Below are 18,424 nucleotides of genomic sequence, written 5' to 3' on the forward strand. Positions count from 1 at the left end.
GGCTTAGGTGCATTAGAAATTGCAAATATAAAAGTTACGTTTCTTTTTTTTTCCAGCCGGGTAGCCGCTACAAAGCTGACCGCCCCCACTATCCGGCAGCTCCAAGAAACCATTTGGGTCCCAATGAGCGCTACGCACGTTTAATGCGACCCTGTAGGCGTCGAGTTGAAGACAAAAACAATGCACTGTCCAACCAAAATACCCAAAAAGCGCTGGTGGCTATGATGCAACACATACGAAAAAATGTAATGTTTTTTTTTGAGGGGATGGAAAAGTAGCTGACAAGCGGGCCTAGTAACCTTGAGCTGACGCTGGATAACACACTTTTCGAATTTTCAGCAACTTGGCACACGGCAAACAAATACTGCTAACCTCCAACTTGTTTGTGTGTTTTTAATCAATGAGTGCCTATTCAAGATGCCGGGTAGTCAAGGAGGCATCAGCAGTGTGCAGCGAAATCTTCGATTGTCGAATATTTTAAAGCACCAAAGCAAAAAGTGACTAATGGATTGTACTGAAAACTTCAGATAGGAATTATTCACTAGTTAGCACTGGTGCAGGTGACCATGCACCCGCGGAGAGAGGAGTGAGGGGCGCATATGTGCTGGAGTGAGGAGGGGGTCGCGTCCCTTCAAAATAATAGCGAGAGGTGCAGCACTCACAACAGGAAGCTCATGCCGGCAGTCGGGTCTCCTTTCTTCGTCGCTTAACTGCACACCGAACGAAACAAACTCAGAACGGGTAAAGGCGGGGGAGCCTGGAGCACGGCAACGACTTCCGGTGCCAAAGACAACGCAACCTCCCCGCCAACAGCAGCGGAAACCGGGGCGAGAAACAGAACAAGAGATGATAAAGAGAGGGGGTGAGAATTTCAATAGGAGATAAGATTAGACATGTAGAGAGAAGTAGGGGAGGGGAGAAAGAGAGAGGGGCCGCGTGAGAAATAGGGGGCAAAAACAATGAGAAAGGGAAGCTAAGAAAGACATGAACGAATGGGGAGAGAAGCCGTCCCAGTTGGACTGGTTTGCGAGCCGTCCCAGTTGGACTGACTCACATGACTGGTTTCTTATCTTTATGGGGTCATGTGTTTGTCCCCATAAAGATAAGAAAACCTCTTACGCCAGCAGTAAGTCGGGGCAGCCAGTCCAACTGGGACGGCTCTAAAAGCGAAAAGTGTACGTCACGAGACGCTCCTTTCCAATGGCTGGCCACCGTTTAGCATAAACGGTGACGCCAGCCAATGGAAAGGAGGGGCGGAGTTTAAAGCCCACTAGAGAAATCTAAACAAAATGTTAAATCTCGCCAGTGAGACTGCGCATGTCTGCGCAGTCTTACGCCAGGCGAGACCTAAAAACCCCAGAAGGATAAGGACAAGTCACAATTCCGGTCCCAACCACTAGATGGCAGAATAGATGCACAGCATGTGAATCCTGATAACTCTTCATGCTGCAGAACTACTCCTAGTGGTAAGGTAAGTAACCACTTTGATTTAGTCAGATCATCACAAACATTCACAACTAAAGACGTTTTAATGCATGGGGAAAGCGGGTTTTGGCCCAGGGCCCCAGCCTTTCAGGGGCCCCCCTGATAGATCCAGCTCTGTTCTGCAAAGAGTCTTGCCTGGATGGCCTTTAAACATTCTTAAACATAGATTGCTTTAAATACCATTTGCCTTTAATTTATTTTTAATATGAGTGATGTGTTTGAAGTCTACTGCAGACATGCAACATCCATTGAAAAGTTACTTTTAGATCAAAACAGGACCTTTCATATGAGAAATGGCAGTCGGTCATAGAGATTATTTGGAGTAATATTAGTGAGCTGCTGCTGTGTTACAATATTGAAAACACACATCACAATCCTGAACTAATAGATAGAAACGCATTTAGAATTTGGAAGTGTGTGCCTGTGCAGTGTTTGTCACCTGGCCAAACAGGGCATCAGCAACCTGAAGTTGGACCGCAAATTAAAAGCTGTTCTAAACAGGGCCCCCAAAATACATTGGGCCCGGGACCCCCAAAATCCTTAAGATGTCCCTGTTTGCAAGGTATGTATAGCTTCCTTCAAAAATGAAATCAATTTCATTATTTGATTCAAAATGTCTATTTTTATGAGATCACGTATTCAGACAAGTACTGATTCTAAATTAGCAGCATGTAATAGATGTAATGTTCCCAAGACCCAAACATTATCTCAATAACGACAGGAAAACATAATTTTGTCTGCTTGCGTTCTTCATAGAAAGAACACCTTTCTGCATAAGGGGCGTGTCTCTTCCATCTACCTGGAATGTCTAAATGTAAATGTAGTGCATTTATATAGCGCTCCGCACACCCCCGAAAGGGTCTCTCAGGCGCTGTGCACATACCGCTGTGGAACCCTTCCTGGCCTTTCCCTGTGAAGTGCCCACTCCTGGGCACCCCCATGGTGAAGCCATGCATCCTAGCGCTGTGGAGATTAAGCAAGCTATTGCCCAGAATTGCAGAGTGGGACCCATCATTAGAATAGGCACCGAGGCAAGAATTATCGGGTCTGGGGAAATTGAGCCCAAGACCCGCTGAGGCAGGAATTGAACCCTGGTCCGGGCCAGACCTCTGCATCAGGGTCTGCCGCTCTAACCATTGAGCCACACTGCTCCTCTAGGAGTGATCACTGCCCTAAGTCTAAACAGAAGAAGGACATGCTTGTCTTCAATTATCTTTCAATCATACAAAGAGTTTTTCTCTTAAACCTATTTCATGGTGACCTTTGTAGGTATGTATGAGATGTCCCCAAGTGTTCAAAGTCCACGTCTTTATTTCAAGCAGCTCTAGCCAGTTTTAAAATTCACTGAATTGAGGTTCAGAGGTGATGGCGAGGACGTCTAGGAAATAGCAAGGCCATTTAATCACTAATCCATTTTTGAGGCCTTCTTAAAGTCCTGTTTCAGATAAGATCATGCTAATTTAAAAAAATGCATTTTCACACCGCTGCCTCCCCAGGTGTTTTTTTACAACCTGAATTGGAATTGCTCTTCAGATACCCAGAGTCTCTTGCCATCATGGGCCGTTGACATTTTCTAGATTGGGGGCACATTAAAACAGAAAACCAAGGCACCACATAGGTCAAAAGTGGGAGCAGTCCAGTAGTGAGGCACGTTTGGACGACAGCAGCAAAAGCCCGCCCACGCGTCACTTTTGGTAAAATGGTTGATTCCCCTTGCAATACTCAGAACAGATGAAACCAAATCATGTACAGTGTGACAGCAGCACTGCAACCTTCCTGCACCCATGGAACAGTCGTAGTGCATACTTCACGCACACAAAATGAATGCATTACGTGAAGCTGGAGGGCAGGCTTCCTTTTGAAACAGAATTGGCACTACACATGTGCAACCCTCACAAACACAGACGAGTAGCTTAGGTATCAACAATACATACTTTGTCAACACAGAGAGGGTAAAACACGGTCAGTAGCCCTGCAAACCTAGCTCACATACAAAAGTTGTCATAGACAGGAGCAGTACAGGCTTCTCTCACAAAGAACAGGTGCAGCATGGGATGCAAGAGTGCAGGCTTCCCTCGTGCACACAGAAAAGAGACAGTTAAGCTCTTTCACACCAACCACATGCAGCAGCAGTGCACACTGCTCTCACTCAGACAATAGGTACACCGCAGCCAGCAGCCGTGCAAACTGCGCTTACTCAGCAGTATGTGCAAACTACCCTCACTCAGATAGTAAGTACACCGCAGGCAGCAACAGTGCAAACTGCCATACACAGCAGCAGTGCAAATTGCCCTCACTGAGACAATAGAAACAACGTTGGTAGCAGCAGTGCAAACTGCCCTCACTCAGACAACAGGTACACCGCAGGCAGCAGCAGTACAAACTGCCCTCACTCAGCATCAGTGCAAACTACCCTCACTCAGACATTAGGTACACCCCAGGCAGCAACAGTGCAAACTGCTCGTACTCAGAAGCAGTGCAAACTGCCCTCACTCAGACAGTATGTACACCACAGGCAGCAGCAGTGCAAACTGCCTTCACGCCTTCACTTAGACTGTAACTAAACCCCAGGCAGCAGTAGTGCAAACTACCCTCACTCAGACAATAGGTACACCGCAGGCAGCAACAGTGCAAACTGCCCTCATCAGACAGTATGTACACCGCAGGCAGTAGCAGTGCAAACTCAGACAATAGGTACACCACAGGCAGGAACAGTACAAACTACCCTCACTCAGTCAGTATGTACACCGCAGGCAGTAGCAGTGCAAACCACCTTCACGCCTTCACTCAGACTGTCACTACACCTCAGGCAGCAGCAGTGCAAACTACCCTCACTCAGACAGTAGGTATATTGCAGGCAGAAGCAGTGCAAAATGCCCTTTCTCCGACAAATGATACACCGCTGGCAGGTGCAGTGCAAACTACTCCCACTCAGAGAGTACAGTGGGTACACCGCATGCAGCAGCAGTGCAAACTGCCCTCACTTGGACAGTAGATCAACCTCAGACAGCAGCAGTGAAACCTGCCCTCACTCAGACTGTAAGTACACCCCAGACAGCAGCAGTGCAAACTACCTCACTCAGACAGTTGATACACCGCAGGCAGTAGCAGAGCAAACTGCCCTCACTCAGACAGTAGGGCCACCGCAGGCAGTAGCAGAGCAAACTGCCCTCACTCAGACAGTAGGTACACCGCAGGCAGCAGCAGAGCAAACTGCCTTCACTCAGACTGTAAGTACACCTTAGGCAGCAGCAGTGAAAACCGCCCCCACTCAGACAGTATAAAGACAGCAGGCAGAAGCAACGTGAACTACCCTAACTCAGACAGTAGGTACACCGCAGGTGGTAGCAGAGCAAACTGTCCTTACTCGGACTGAAAGTACACCCTAGGCAGCAGCTGTGCAAACTGCCCTCACTCAAACAGTATGTACGCAGCAGGCAGCAGCAGTGCAAACTCAGACAGTACGTACACTGCAGTGAAAACTGCCCTCACTCAGACAGTAGGTACACCGCAGGCAGCAGCCGTGCAAACTCAGACAATAGGTACACCGCAGGCAGTGGCAGTGCAAACTCAGACAAAAGGTACAGTGCAGGCAGCAGCAGCAGTGCAAACTGCCTTCACTCACACAGTATGTACACCGCAGGCGGCAGCAGTGCAAACTCAGACAGTACGTACACTGCAAGATGCAGCAGTGAAAATCACCCCCATTCAGACAGAAGGTACACCGCAGGCTGCAGCAGTGAGAACTGCCCTCACTCAGACAGCAGGTACACCGCAGGCAGCAGTGGTGCATACATTCATCTCATGCAAAAGGTACAGCAAGAGCAGCAGCAGTGCAAGAGTCCCTCAAGCACAAAAGGTACATCACAGGCAGCAGCAGTGCACGTTCCACTCAAAACACACAGACCACGTACAGCAGCATTATACACTTCCCATAGAATCAGAATGAGTACACCATAGGTGAAAACAGTATATGCTTCACTCTTACAGAAGAAAGTACAGCACAGACAGCAGCGGTGCAAGCGGCCTCCACACACAGAATAGCTACAGCTTAGGCAAGAACAGTCTAATCTTCCCTTTCACAACAGATGCTGCCCAGCTTCTCTCTCACACAAAACAAGTACAGCACAGGCAGCAACCATGCAAGCTTCTCTCACCCAGATAGCAGCTACAGTACAGGCAGCAACGACATATGCTTCCCTCTGACGCGACATACCAGGTATAACACGAGCACCAGCAGGGCAAGCTTCCCTACCTTGACTATGTACAACAAGGGATAGCAGTTGTGCAAGCTATGGCATGGGTAACAGTAGTGCAGTCTTCTCTCCCACAACAGGTACGGCGTGCACAGCTGCAATACAACCTTCCATCGTACACAACAGGTACACTATTAACTGCAGGTATTCACTCTTCCATCACACAACCGTGATAAGCTTGGATACCAGGAGCACAACACTCCTTCAAACAGAACATACATGGGCAACAGAAGTGAAAGCTTCCTTCATGCACTTCATAAACAACTAGTATAGCACAAGTAAGAGAAGCACATGCTGCCAACACACACATTCAACACAGGGCCGTACTTGTAGAGAGGCTAGAACCACCAGACACACCTGACAAAACATAAAATGCAAGTGAAACAGCAGAAATAATTCAAGAAATAAATATTAAACTAGCCATATAGACTCAAAAAGTGTAGCTAAACACAAGCCAACCCAGGCCTGAAGCCCTCCCATGCCTTTTTAGTAACACACGCCAAGCTCATGCAGAAACACAATCCCAACCAGACAAGATCAGGCGAGACAGCCTAGCTGAACCTATGTGGGAAGCAACCAAAGGCATACACTCAATCTATGCTAAAATCACAAGTAAGAGCAGAAAAACAAGCCATCCAGGCACATTAGCCAGGCCTGGAAAGAACCTGTTGTGATCCAAAAGACCAATACAATCTTGTAAAGAAACCAGCTCAGAAACAAAATTAAATTCAACCCTGACCGTAATCACAAAATAAGCAGAAAATAAAAGCTAATCTTCACCACAATCGCAAGCCAAGGCTCACCTGATGTGCGCGTAGTTCCAGAGACCCAAGCCTAACCACAACAGTAGTACATGTTAGATCAACATAAAATCACACATCAAGGTATAAGACAAAACAGAAACGAAAGCTAAAGCACAATGTAACGCAACCCAGCAAACACAAGCTACGCCAAAAGCACAACTGGATCACGCTAGGATCAAAAGAAAAAATAGAAACACAAGAAAACAGTTCTGGACCACATGCCAGGTTTGACTAATACCACAAAGTATATCTCACCAGAAAGATGGCGCTTGTTCTGCACCTACCTTTTTATGAGCTCTCAGATCTCCCCAGACCCACGTCTTGGCTGGAGCAGCCTTGGCTAGTAGTGAGGTGTCCTTGGAGCACAGGGAGATGTTCTAGTTAAACTCCAGCACGAGCGACATTTCCCATCTCAGCTCTTGGAGTCCTGGAATACTTAGAAGGAAACATTTGTGGTCAAGTACAAGTGAATCTGTACAATGGAGGCAAATTCTGGAGCCAGCACCAGTGCATGGCTTTCAGGAGCTGACAACACCAGGGCACTGGGGCCATTGTCTTGTTACCATAGCAGCAGGATGCCTCCAATGACATCACAGGAAGTCAGAGGAGACATCCTATTACAGAGCTACTCTTGAAGTGGAGTGTATCACATTATTGCAGTACTGAGACCCACACAATGCTCACCCTGTGCGTCTCAGTGCTGACTCACAGAACCCACTATTGCCTTTCTGGGACCAGACAGTTTGTCTCATATCTGTAAAGGAGCACCCCTTGAGCCTTCAAACCTTGGGGATTTATCAGTACATGTTGTGCTGCTTAGTTACCAGGAATGCTTGACTAGCAAGCATTCCTGGAATGTTTGTGTTTGACAGGAGGAGTTCATTGAGAGGAAGTACACTGACGAGCGAGTAGTGTCCTCCGTGCTCCTCAGCTGATAAAGTATTTTCTTAATTCTGCATCCAGTGCATCATTTCATCAGTATACGTCTGCAGTCACGGCCAGCATGAATCGCGCGGGGGGAGATGGGGGTCGCGCAGGCGAAGGGTTTAATTTAAAATAAAAAATGTTTTAGAAAGTTAACTTACCTTCGTCAGCCCGGTCCCGCATCGTCTCAGCTCCTCTCCTGCTCTCCTGCCTCCGGCAGGAACAGGAAGCAGGCAGCCTCCCTCCCCTCCGCTAAGGCAATCACAACGCTGCAATGGCAGCCTTGTGATTGGTCGGGACACCGACCAGCCAGGCACCTATGGGGAGGCCATTTACTCCATGTAGGCTGCCTACATGAAGAGAAGGCAGAGTGCGCATGACTAGTTTGATCGGCCCTATAGGGCCGACCAAACAGTCAGTGCCCTCAGCAGTGGGCAAGCCACTCCTCCCATGCCCTAGAGCAGGCCCGCCCCCAACTCAACACTTCTGCTTTCTCTCAGTGCAAGAAGCAGAAACATAAAATGGTAGTTTTACCATTTTATGTTTCTGCTTCTCGCACTGCGAGAAAGCAGTGGGGCGACGCTCCTACGCCCTATTGGAGGAGCCCCTCCTGCACAGCTGTGCTGACTCGCAGCTCCCGTGACACACACACAGTCTGGTAATGAAGCTCAGTTGTTTCCTACAGAACCACCTCATCGTCAAGTTGCAGAACCCACACACAGATCTGCTGATACCCCATAGTTCTGAACTATGGCATCCCTTGAATTGCCTTTCTTGGCCCCTTTGGATCTTTTTTATTTAGAATTCTCGCCAGCTGGTACATCTGCTGACCATTACTGAAGCCAGATGGACCCATCATGAGAAACTGAATATCCAGAACAAACGTCTTCATAGACAAGTGGGCCACAGCACCTGGGGACATTGCACCGTAGCTGAGTCTGTCATGTCCTGTGGGCTATTAGGCAATGGGGTCATTATGCATGCATAGTTCTCCATAGTGGTATCCTGATTACAGGGTAGGGCCTAGTTTCCTGTCCCAGTAGACAGGACCAGGAGTGGTGCAGACTGTATCTGTAAGCAGGAGAGGTGTGGTGACATTCCTAAAGTGAATGGCATAGTGGTAAAGTGTACACAATCTCATGCCTCCAAGGTGGGAGAAAAAATAGCTATGCAGTGTCTCTAGTGCCCTGATTATGAATTTAGGTTTTGTTTATTGCCCCTGATAAAAACACTTCACCACTGGATACGTCATTTATCGGGTGCGATAAATAGCACCTATTATAAGTTTGTAGGGAATTACAGGTACATTTTAGAGTTTAACGCACCAAAATCCACCTGATACAGTAAATACTGTATGCTTTTGTCCTGTTAAATTTTCGCAGGTTTGACCTGCCGAAATATCACAAAGGTTGAGGTATTATTTAACGCATCTGATAATTGTCAGATGTGTTACATTCATGCCACCTTGTAATTCTGGACAGTGCGTAAACAGGGGTTTACGCACCGGTCGGAATGCACAGATCTACTCGTAATCAGACCCTAGGTAATTATTTTAGACCAAGAATCCTTTCGGTTTAGAACATAAACACCACACCTGCTCTTCCTAGTTAATACCAGCTATCTACAGAATACACCAGTGCCATACTTTCATAGATACAGAACTACATACATACATTCCAACATACATAACTACATACATACGTACACACATACATGCGTACATACATACATACCTACATGCATACATACCTACCTACATATATATATACAAGCATACTTACATACATACCTACCTACATACATGCATACCTACATAGATACCTATGCACCTACCTACATACATACATACATACATGCATACCTTCATAGATACCTACCTGGATACATACATCCCTAAATACATACATGCTTACATGCACACACACATACATACATAAATACCCACGTACATGCGTGCATGCATACATACATTCACGCTTACATACCAGAGCAGGTTTTGAATGGATGAATACGATGAGCGTGTTTACTAACCTAAAGCAAACAACTCATTTAAAGGGGAATAATTCTCATTTAGAGATACCCAGAAATCTATACTGTAAGATTGTTCCCATCTCTGTATGCTGTTTTATGGTTTCTTTTATTTATCCTTGCACAAACAGAGGAGCTTCTTTTCCCCTGGACTTCTAGGGCCCTACAAGCCTCTCTCAAGGCCCCCTGGGTAACACGCCCTCAGAGTCTCTCACTGCAAATCTGACATCCTAAGTGAGCCCCGCTTTGCTACCCTGTAACCTAGCTCACACTAGTCCGTAGTGTGCTATCCCATCACTCTGGTAACCCCCATTTCTTCCTCCTGGCATCCCCATTTTGGTGCTGAACTAAATTGGATTGGGCTCACTTTCTTAGAGATGGTGTGCCATGGGAGAGTGTGTGTCGGCAGGAGTGACAAACAATGCCTACAATGCATTAGAATACATCACAGTGTCTCAATCTCGAGCACCGAGTCCCGGAAACCTAAATACACTGGTAAATAATGACTTCCACACGTTGGGCCATATACCTCACTATCATCTTTATTACCTCGATAATGACCGGCGCCCCCCCGCGCCTAGAGGAGGGGCGCCCTTAGTAGCGCCGCGGGTCGAGACCTTCCCCAGGACCGGAAAAGGGGGGTGAATGAAGTGACGTCATCGGGGCGCGACGAAGGCTATTTAAATCTGCGCCCAGCGATCGTCAGCCTCTTTGTCCCTTCGAACCTCCGGCAAGCTGCAGGGGCACATCGTCAAGGTGGAGCAAGGTTTCCGGTCGGCGGCGTGCATTGTGGCACAGGAGGTTTGAGGGGGCCTAGGCGTAGCGTGTAGGTCTTTATAGAGTAGTAATCGTTAAATAGATAAGATGTTTTAAGAGATTTTGAGGTCGCTGCAGGCGGGGGCGCGGAGAGCAATGGTTAGTTAGCTAGGTCCTGCGGCGTATGCGCGCGACTCGGTTCGCAGAGCGGCAGTGATGTTCGAAAGTTTTCATTAAGGCGGCCTTATGTAGGACGGGCGCGGTAATGGCGGCTCGCAGCTGTTTTCACGGACGCGGGGTCGCATGATGTAGGGGCGATAGTGACTCTAGGGTGAGGGCTTTCATCTCTTGTATTTAAGTAAACCGGGTAAAAAATAAGGCGCGGTAACATATAGCGCACATTCAGCATAGTACAGCGAGCACCCGATCAGCGCCGGGTTATGTTTGTTTTAGAGGAAGGAATGGTAGAAGCAATGAGGTCAAAAGACCCGCGTTGGAATTGAAATATATGCATTTTATCCCTAGCGCGTAGAGGGCAAGTTGTTAGGACGGTGGTTTTTAAACACGGTAAGAATGTTTGGACTCGAGCGCGCCACAGTGCTCTGTATATAGAGATACTGGGGACTCGTGAGCACCGAGTCAGCGCTGAATTTTGGTTGGTCGAAGAAGGAATGCTACGGCAGGTTTATACGATTATGTAACGTGAAATTATGGGGTCGAGTGAACATATCAGGTCATGGTTTTCTATATTCCTATTTCATTAAGTCTTGTGACCAGGTGAATAGATTATGGCATGGATTATATTCGGTATGTCAGTATGTTACTCGCAGGGCGAACATGACAATGAGGTCGAATTGGCGCGTTTTGAAAGGAACTACGCGCGATACTATTATTAGCGCGCAGATGGCAAGTGAACTAACGGCTGTTTTAAATTCAATGGAAATCTTCAAACTCGAGCGCGCCACAGGGCTCTGTAATGTGAAATATGGGGACTCAGTGAACACCCGGTCAGCGCTGATTTAGGTTTGTCTATGAAAGAATGGTAGGGGGGGGGTTTCAGTACGACTAGGTAACGTGACATTGTGTCCGGGGGAACATATTATGGCATGGCTTATATTCCGTATTTCATTAGGTTAACAGGCCGGTTGATCATGACACTGAGGTCGAATGGGCACATTTGAAAGGAAATACACGCAAATACTATTATATTATATTATACTATTACAGGGACTGGGGGAGCACTCGGGTCAGCGTTGTGTTATGCTCGTCCTTGAAGAAGGACGGGGATTAGAGGATTCGGTACGACCATGTAACTTAAAATAATGTGATTAGGTGAGCATCCAGCCAGCTCTGATGGATGTTGTCCGTGTGGAAGGGCTGGTAGCGGATGTTTCTGTGCGTTTAATTAGTTGGTTCCATTCAGATTGCTCGGTAGAGAATGCGACGACTGTACGTTAATACTGGCTAGCATTTCAGATCAAGCTAATGTAACACGTGCAAGCTTTGTGAGGGTCCGATTTGTCCTTAAAGAAAAGGCAGGGTGGGGTTAATGCCACGGGATGGAGGAATGCTTTTGAATAAAGTAAGTTAATAAGAGTTTATGAAGTAATTTTAGATCTTCTGGATCTGGGTAAACACATGGTTCTGGAAGTGTCTAGATGGCAACATAAAGGAACGATCTGAGAACCTCAAGTACGTAAATAAAGTAGACATTTGTACACGGAATGAGGTAACGGAATGGGAGGTAGGAGTGTCCGGTCTGCATTAAATAAGGAGGTCCCAGGGGATGGCAACTGACGGGCGCAGGGTACATCTCCCTGCGCCTAGGGTAGGAGTTTCATTATGTAGGAAGTGCCCTGAGTTAGCGCTTTTCCATGGGCAAATTCGGGTACCATGAAGACTACTGGTGGAATGGGAGCTCCCACATGGGGCGGCGCTACAAATGAATACATTAAAAGCATTTCACTAACTCCAGTAAGGTCATGGGAGGCAAGAATGGGTTCTCAACCCTTGCTAGCTCTGCAGTCGCCCTCACAGGCAGTTAATGGTGCAAGTCTCATCCGACCCATCAATTACTCACTGACCCCGAGTAGACACCAGCGACTCCACTGGGTAGTTCGAGGTGGCAGTGACTCTCTGCAATGTAACATATGCTCAGAACTCTGTAGATCTAAATCCAGACAATGCGGTTAAGGGAAAGGCAGCACGTACATACTTCCGGTTGACCCTCTGCAATGTAACATGTGCTCGGAATTCTAGAGATCTAAAACCAGACAATGTTGCTATGGTAAGGACAGCAAATACTCACTTCTGATTTAACGTTACTAGCAGTAAGGAAATCGGCCATTAGTGTCCGTCACTTTCAGTACGTTTGGTCCCAATACTCCCGTCAGTGGCCATAACTAATTTTCCGGGGAGCAACACGGTCTGATTAAAATGAGCAGCCATAATGGTCCCGCACAGGGTTGGACATTCAACCCGTAATTCCACTCCTAACACAGTTATAAACTAGTGCCTTCTTCCATTCATCCGTGTGACGTCCTGGTCAGTTCAGCTTAAGGGACATAAACTCTGTACCGCCAACATAATCACATGACTGGTGTGCTAGCATAGGTAGGAAAACAGACTTGGCCTGGATAGAGTTGCTCATTACATGCTCTTGGAGCTGCTAAAAGTCAGAAAACAGTTACAATTTTGTCTTCTTACAATTTCCCTTGAGCCATTAGTGCTGGGGAACCAATTCGGGCATGAGTGTGGTTTCTCATTAGGTGCTCACGGGGATGCTAATAAGTATGAGGAGACGGTGTAAGAAACATTCTCAAGGCATTTTGTTCCAGGAGGACCCCCCACCCAAACCCAAGTTTACAACCACCAGTTCAAAACTTTTACCTTCTTCCAGTTATCCCGAAACGCTATGGTTAGTTCAGCACAAGGGACATAAACTCTGTCTCGCCAACATAGTATAAAGGGAATCAGCCTTGGCCCGTAGGAGAACGTCTCATCAGGTGCTCATGGTGCTACTATGAAGTCAGGAAACAGATGAAACTTTTTCTGCTACAATTATCCTTTAGCCGCTAGTGCGGGGGAATCAATTCTGGCAGGGATGTAGTTTCTTGTTCTTTCACGGTGATGCCAATAAGTGAGAGGAGACAGTGCAAAAAAAAAAAAAAACACATTCTCAAGGCCTGGTTGCAGGAGGACCCCTTACAAAACCCAGGTGTTTAGTGCCGATATGGAACAGTATTTATTCCTTGCACGTAGGGGGTCTTTGGCGAGGGACATATTAAACGTTAAGGTAGTAGGCAGTTTCGAGCCGAACGGGGAGTATTGGGGCTTGGGCTACCGGGTCTGGCTAGTTACCAGGCTATAAATTAAATCATCCAGCCCCTGCTTCCCTCGACCAAGGGTAACACCATCTCACATAGTGTTGGCCATGCGGGTTGGGAGGATTTATAATAAAGAGGCATATAGCAGAGGATACGGTACCCAGAGGCTCCCTGGTAAAGGTGGTTATGGAGTACAATTTTACAAACTTCGCATCGGGCACAGGGTAATTGCCCGGCGGGTGATACATTATCATGGTAACCCAGCCAATCATACTCCTGTGGCAGCCGGCAACCACAGGACTTAACAGTACGGGGCGAAACAAAACCGGCCTTTTATACCCATGTGGCGGCCTATAACCACAGGACCTAACCAGGAAAAGGCAAATTAACACCACTCACAAAGGGAGCAGCCTTGTCAGTGGGGAGAGCAATGGCTCAGAGGGTGACAGTGCCAGGAGTCCAGCCCAATGCAGGTCCGGCTTAAGAAGGTCTTGTGATGGACACAAAATAGGTAGCATAGCGGAGTGGTTGCTAGACACAAGGAGGTGCCTGGTTGGTAAGTTAACTATGACTGATGTCAGCAGGTAACGGTATGGGGCAGTAGTGCTTCTTTGTTGGGCTGGCGACAAACGGGACTGACCTGCCGGTGGTCCTGGACGTCACCTGGCTGGTGACAGAGTTCGGACCCCTGGGGGTCCTGGACTTCATGGGCATATCGATGTGGTATACCGGAGAGGCTCGGGAGAGTACACTTAAGGTTGCACTAAGGTTGCAGGCATCCCGGGGGGCAGTTTATTGGAAGCCCTAAGGGGACTAGTATCCTTGGGGAGGGAAGTGGACGTCTTAAATTAAAAATGGGCGATAAGGTTGGGCCTCCCCAACTCAGTGGGCATAAGAGAGGCTTCGGGACAATGCGCCTGCTACAGAGGTTAGTTGCCAAAATATTTATCTAACGCATTATTGGGCCTGGTAAATTGTCACAAGGCGGTAAGTGGGGGCATTATTGCGCCACTGCTCAATGCCCGATGGTCCGAAGGGAAATATTGATTGTTGTCAGTAGGATAACGCAGGCAGTATAAGTGAAGGGGGTTCGGGTTAAGGCCAAGGACAAACTGGGGAAGAAAGTGTGACGGGTGACTAGTAAGAGGAGGGCAGTGGGTCCAACACTACCTCCGCAGTCCCAGGAGACCAGGGGAGTCTAATTAGGTTGCGCTAGCAGCTAGGCACCCGTGCGGGCGGAAAATTTATGGAGGGCCTGGGGAGTTGTTCCTTTTAGGATAACGGTAGTGGGAATACAGCGGGTGACAGGTCCCTAGCAGGGTGTTAGGGATTAATTCGAGGGAAACAGGAGATGGGGTAAACTAGGCTCTTCACAACTCGAAGGTTACTGAAAGGGGAAAGGTAAGGTATCACAGGACGGCCCAGATAACAAAAGAGAGATGTGTAATCAGGATGGAGGTCATAATTTCGGTAGACAGACAGTGGCTCATACAAACAATGCTAGGGGCCATTTGGGGAGCACAGTTAGCGCGGGGGGAGGGCGAGCGCGCCAGGGAGCTCCTCGCCCTGTGGCGGTTAAACAACTGGATGGCCCCAGAAAGGGGTAGGAGCCACGTGTGCAGAGGGTAGGCGGAAGGGGGGATTGGCCTGCTGGTGGTCCCTGACTCTTCTGCCCTAGCCCACAACCTATGGACTGAGGTGAACCCTGGGGAGACTGCCTGAGTGCAGGTACCCGGTGGGCATGCCAGAGTGCCATGCGGGGCCCTGGTTTACAAGTAGTGCAACTGTTCGCTGTAGCGCGTTGGAGCCTGCTGGCACAATGTGCACAGCAGATTGGGGGCTTGGGCCAAGTTCAAGTGTATGGCCAAGTTCAAGAGTTCAAATGTAATGTGGTGCATATCTTCTTTACTGCCTTTGACAGGCCAAGGCCACTAAAGTGTACGGCCAAGTTCAAGTGTGAAGTGTGGGCCTAATTGCCCGGCAGCCTTCGCCAAGTTAATACCGCTAAAGAGTGATGCTTTGCTAATTTTATATCCAAAAGGGATACTGTTACTCTCGTGTTGGTCATTGGTGGATTACCGGTTTTCATGAATAAAAGGCTACGCCATGAACAACACGCTCAGTTTCTGAGAGTCATTGGGCAAATGGGAAGAGTGAATGTCACGTGTGCGCCTACTATGACCGGCGCCCCCCGCGCCTAGAGGAGGGGCGCCCTTAGTAGCGCCGCGGGACGAGACCTTCCCCAGGACCGGAAAAGGGGGGTGAATGAAGTGACGTCATCGGGGCGCGACGAAGGCTATTTAAATCTGCGCCCAGCGATCGTCAGCCTCTTTGTCCCTTCGAACCTCCGGCAAGCTGCAGGGGCACATCGTCAACCACCCACCCACCCGGCAAGAGAACAAGGGCGGAACGGCGACAGTTAACAGCAAACCAGCACAACAAGGGCGGTTAAACAACTGGATGGCCCCAGAAAGGGGTAGGAGCCACGTGTGCAGAGGGTAGGCGGAAGGGGGGATTGGCCTGCTGGTGGTCCCTGACTCTTCTGCCCTAGCCCACAACCTATGGACTGAGGTGAACCCTGGGGAGACTGCCTGAGTGCAGGTACCCGGTGGGCATGCCAGAGTGCCATGCGGGGCCCTGGTTTACAAGTAGTGCAACTGTTCGCTGTAGCGCGTTGGGGCCTGCTGGCACAATGTGCACAGCAGATTGGGGGCTTGGGCCAAGTTCAAGTGTATGGCCAAGTTCAAGAGTTCAAATGTAATGTGGTGCATATCTTCTTAACTGCCTTTGACAGGCCAAGGCCACTAAAGTGTACGGCCAAGTTCAAGTGTGAAGTGTGGGCCTAATTGCCCGGCAGCCTTCGCCAAGTTAATACCGCTAAAGAGTGATGCTTTGCTAATTTTATATCCAAAAGGGATACTGTTACTCTCGTGTTGGTCATTGGTGGATTACCGGTTTTCATGAATAAAAGGCTACGCCATGAACAACACGCTCAGTTTCTGAGAGTCATTGGGCAAATGGGAAGAGTGAATGTCACGTGTGCGCCTACTAAGGGAGCCCTTCCGTGGGGGCGGAGTTGTTATAAGAACTCTCATTGGCTCACTGGAAGACAATCAGTCCAATCATGTTCAAAGAGGGGAACACTAGGGCCATCCTGACAGTGAAACATATTACAATCTTACAGGGGAAGAAATATTCTCAGATTTAGATTTAGGCCATGTAGCACTCAAACTCTCCAAGATGAGGTACCCCAGCACATCTGCTCACCGCTGGCTCGAGCTAGCCAATTTCTGACCTCTCCAGACTTTCGGTCCCTAAAAGTCATGTCTCTTCTCCCAGACGAACCATCCACTCGGGGGGCAGGGGATATAGGAGGTGTAGGGCTTAAACCTAGCACAGCCTGCAGGTCTGAGTGGGATCTCCGCACCAAATCCTGGAAATCTCCTAGAACAACCTCAGATCTTTCATACACGCCACTCCCATGCATTCCCACAACCAACCACCCACCCGCAGGTGCTGCGCTGTGGATATGCTACCAGAGCATTGAAAAAACATCAATTTTAAAAAATATTGTGACCTAAATATTGACTACCAAAATATTAGGAAGATAAGTGCATATAGCGGAGTATAAATTAACAATTATTTAGGCCACATCCATCTATGAACCTCGATAAGATATACATTGTTACAGTTCACAGATGTGTTGTTAAGGATTGTAAATGTATTCAAAATATATATTGTGAAGATACATAAATGTAAAGTGAAGTATAGTAAAATCTATACTTACCTATATATACTAATTTTTACAGTATTCTGATAGTAGATATTAAGGTCACAATATTTTTGGCACATCAATATTTTTCTTGTTGCAATTCTGACACGCGCATCTGTGATGTGTCCACCTAAGATAGGTCTGCATGCTGACGTGGTGTTTCCAGGTGTAGAATAATACACACTAGCATCTAATGTAAAAAGCGGACTAGACAAGTCAGTGGCAATGGTTAACCCCTTCCATGCGCATGATGGACCCACGCCGTCAAGAGCCACGGGCGGAGTGTGCTCATGACGGCGTGGTTCCGTCATGCTGTCGCCGCTCCGCCCACGCGGCACTGATTCCCCGCCTGTACAGGCGAAATAAATAGTGGGCGGAGTCGTGATGGAACCACGCTGTCATGAGCACAGCTCGCCCGTGACTCATGACGGCGTGGTTCCGTCACGAGCATGGCGGCACCGCGCTCACCCCGCACCCCCCCAGCGCCGCGGCGGAATTAGCGCCGTGGCGAAGGAGAAGTCTTGGAACGCCAAGGAGCAAATGTATGCACTGTCCCCACCCTTTATCTGGCCTGCCACAGATTTCTCCAAAATACTACATGCAAGTGACTCTTGTACTACTAGCCACTGACAAAAATCTGCAATATCACAAATTAGCAAAACCATATTACTACCCAACGTTCACAATGAAAGCCAATTACCGGTAAACCCGATTTCATTGCTGACCGTGCATCCCACATCTTCAACACCTGGGTTGCAGGGGGATTACATAAACTTGGTCAACTGTATGTGGTCAACTCCTTGACTTTGCTGCATTCACATTAATGTTTGAGATTAGTAAGTCTTCATTTTTTGGGTACGCACAATTACAACACTGGGTAACGTAGGCAATAACTAAACAGCAGGCTTCCCAAAAACGGATTAAGTTTGACTCATACTTCAGGCAACCCCAGCCACATAGAGCCCCATCATTGATATATCTCCTACCGATCTCATTGGAGGGGTCTTGAGGGCAACTTTTAAGCTTAAATGGGAGCTTGATCTCAATAGAGGAATTTAAGATAGTACCAGACAA

The 18,424-nt window shown here is 48.0% G+C and overlaps 1 protein-coding gene across 4 annotated transcripts in view; it reads right to left on the minus strand.

The window, feature by feature from the left end:
• The window catches only part of LOC146811796 (dual specificity protein phosphatase 14-like), a 124,766-nt gene extending 114,607 nt beyond the window's left edge, over positions 1-10,159 (minus strand). For 2 of the 4 annotated variants that reach the window (XR_014966779.1, XM_085618786.1), the window contains exons 1-2: positions 10,046-10,125; positions 6,829-6,979 (exon numbers count right to left, since the gene is read on the minus strand). The gene's annotated coding sequence lies outside the window, so the exon portion shown is untranslated. Of the gene's footprint in view, positions 1-6,828; positions 6,980-10,045 lie in introns of all 4 variants that reach the window. The other 2 variants (XM_085618787.1, XM_085618789.1) reach the window with 2 other exon arrangements.
• Positions 10,160-18,424: the final 8,265 nt, after the last annotated feature.

Source organism: Triturus cristatus, chromosome 7 (assembly GCF_964204655.1).
Source record: "Triturus cristatus chromosome 7, aTriCri1.1, whole genome shotgun sequence".
Taxonomy (NCBI): domain Eukaryota; kingdom Metazoa; phylum Chordata; class Amphibia; order Caudata; family Salamandridae; genus Triturus; species Triturus cristatus.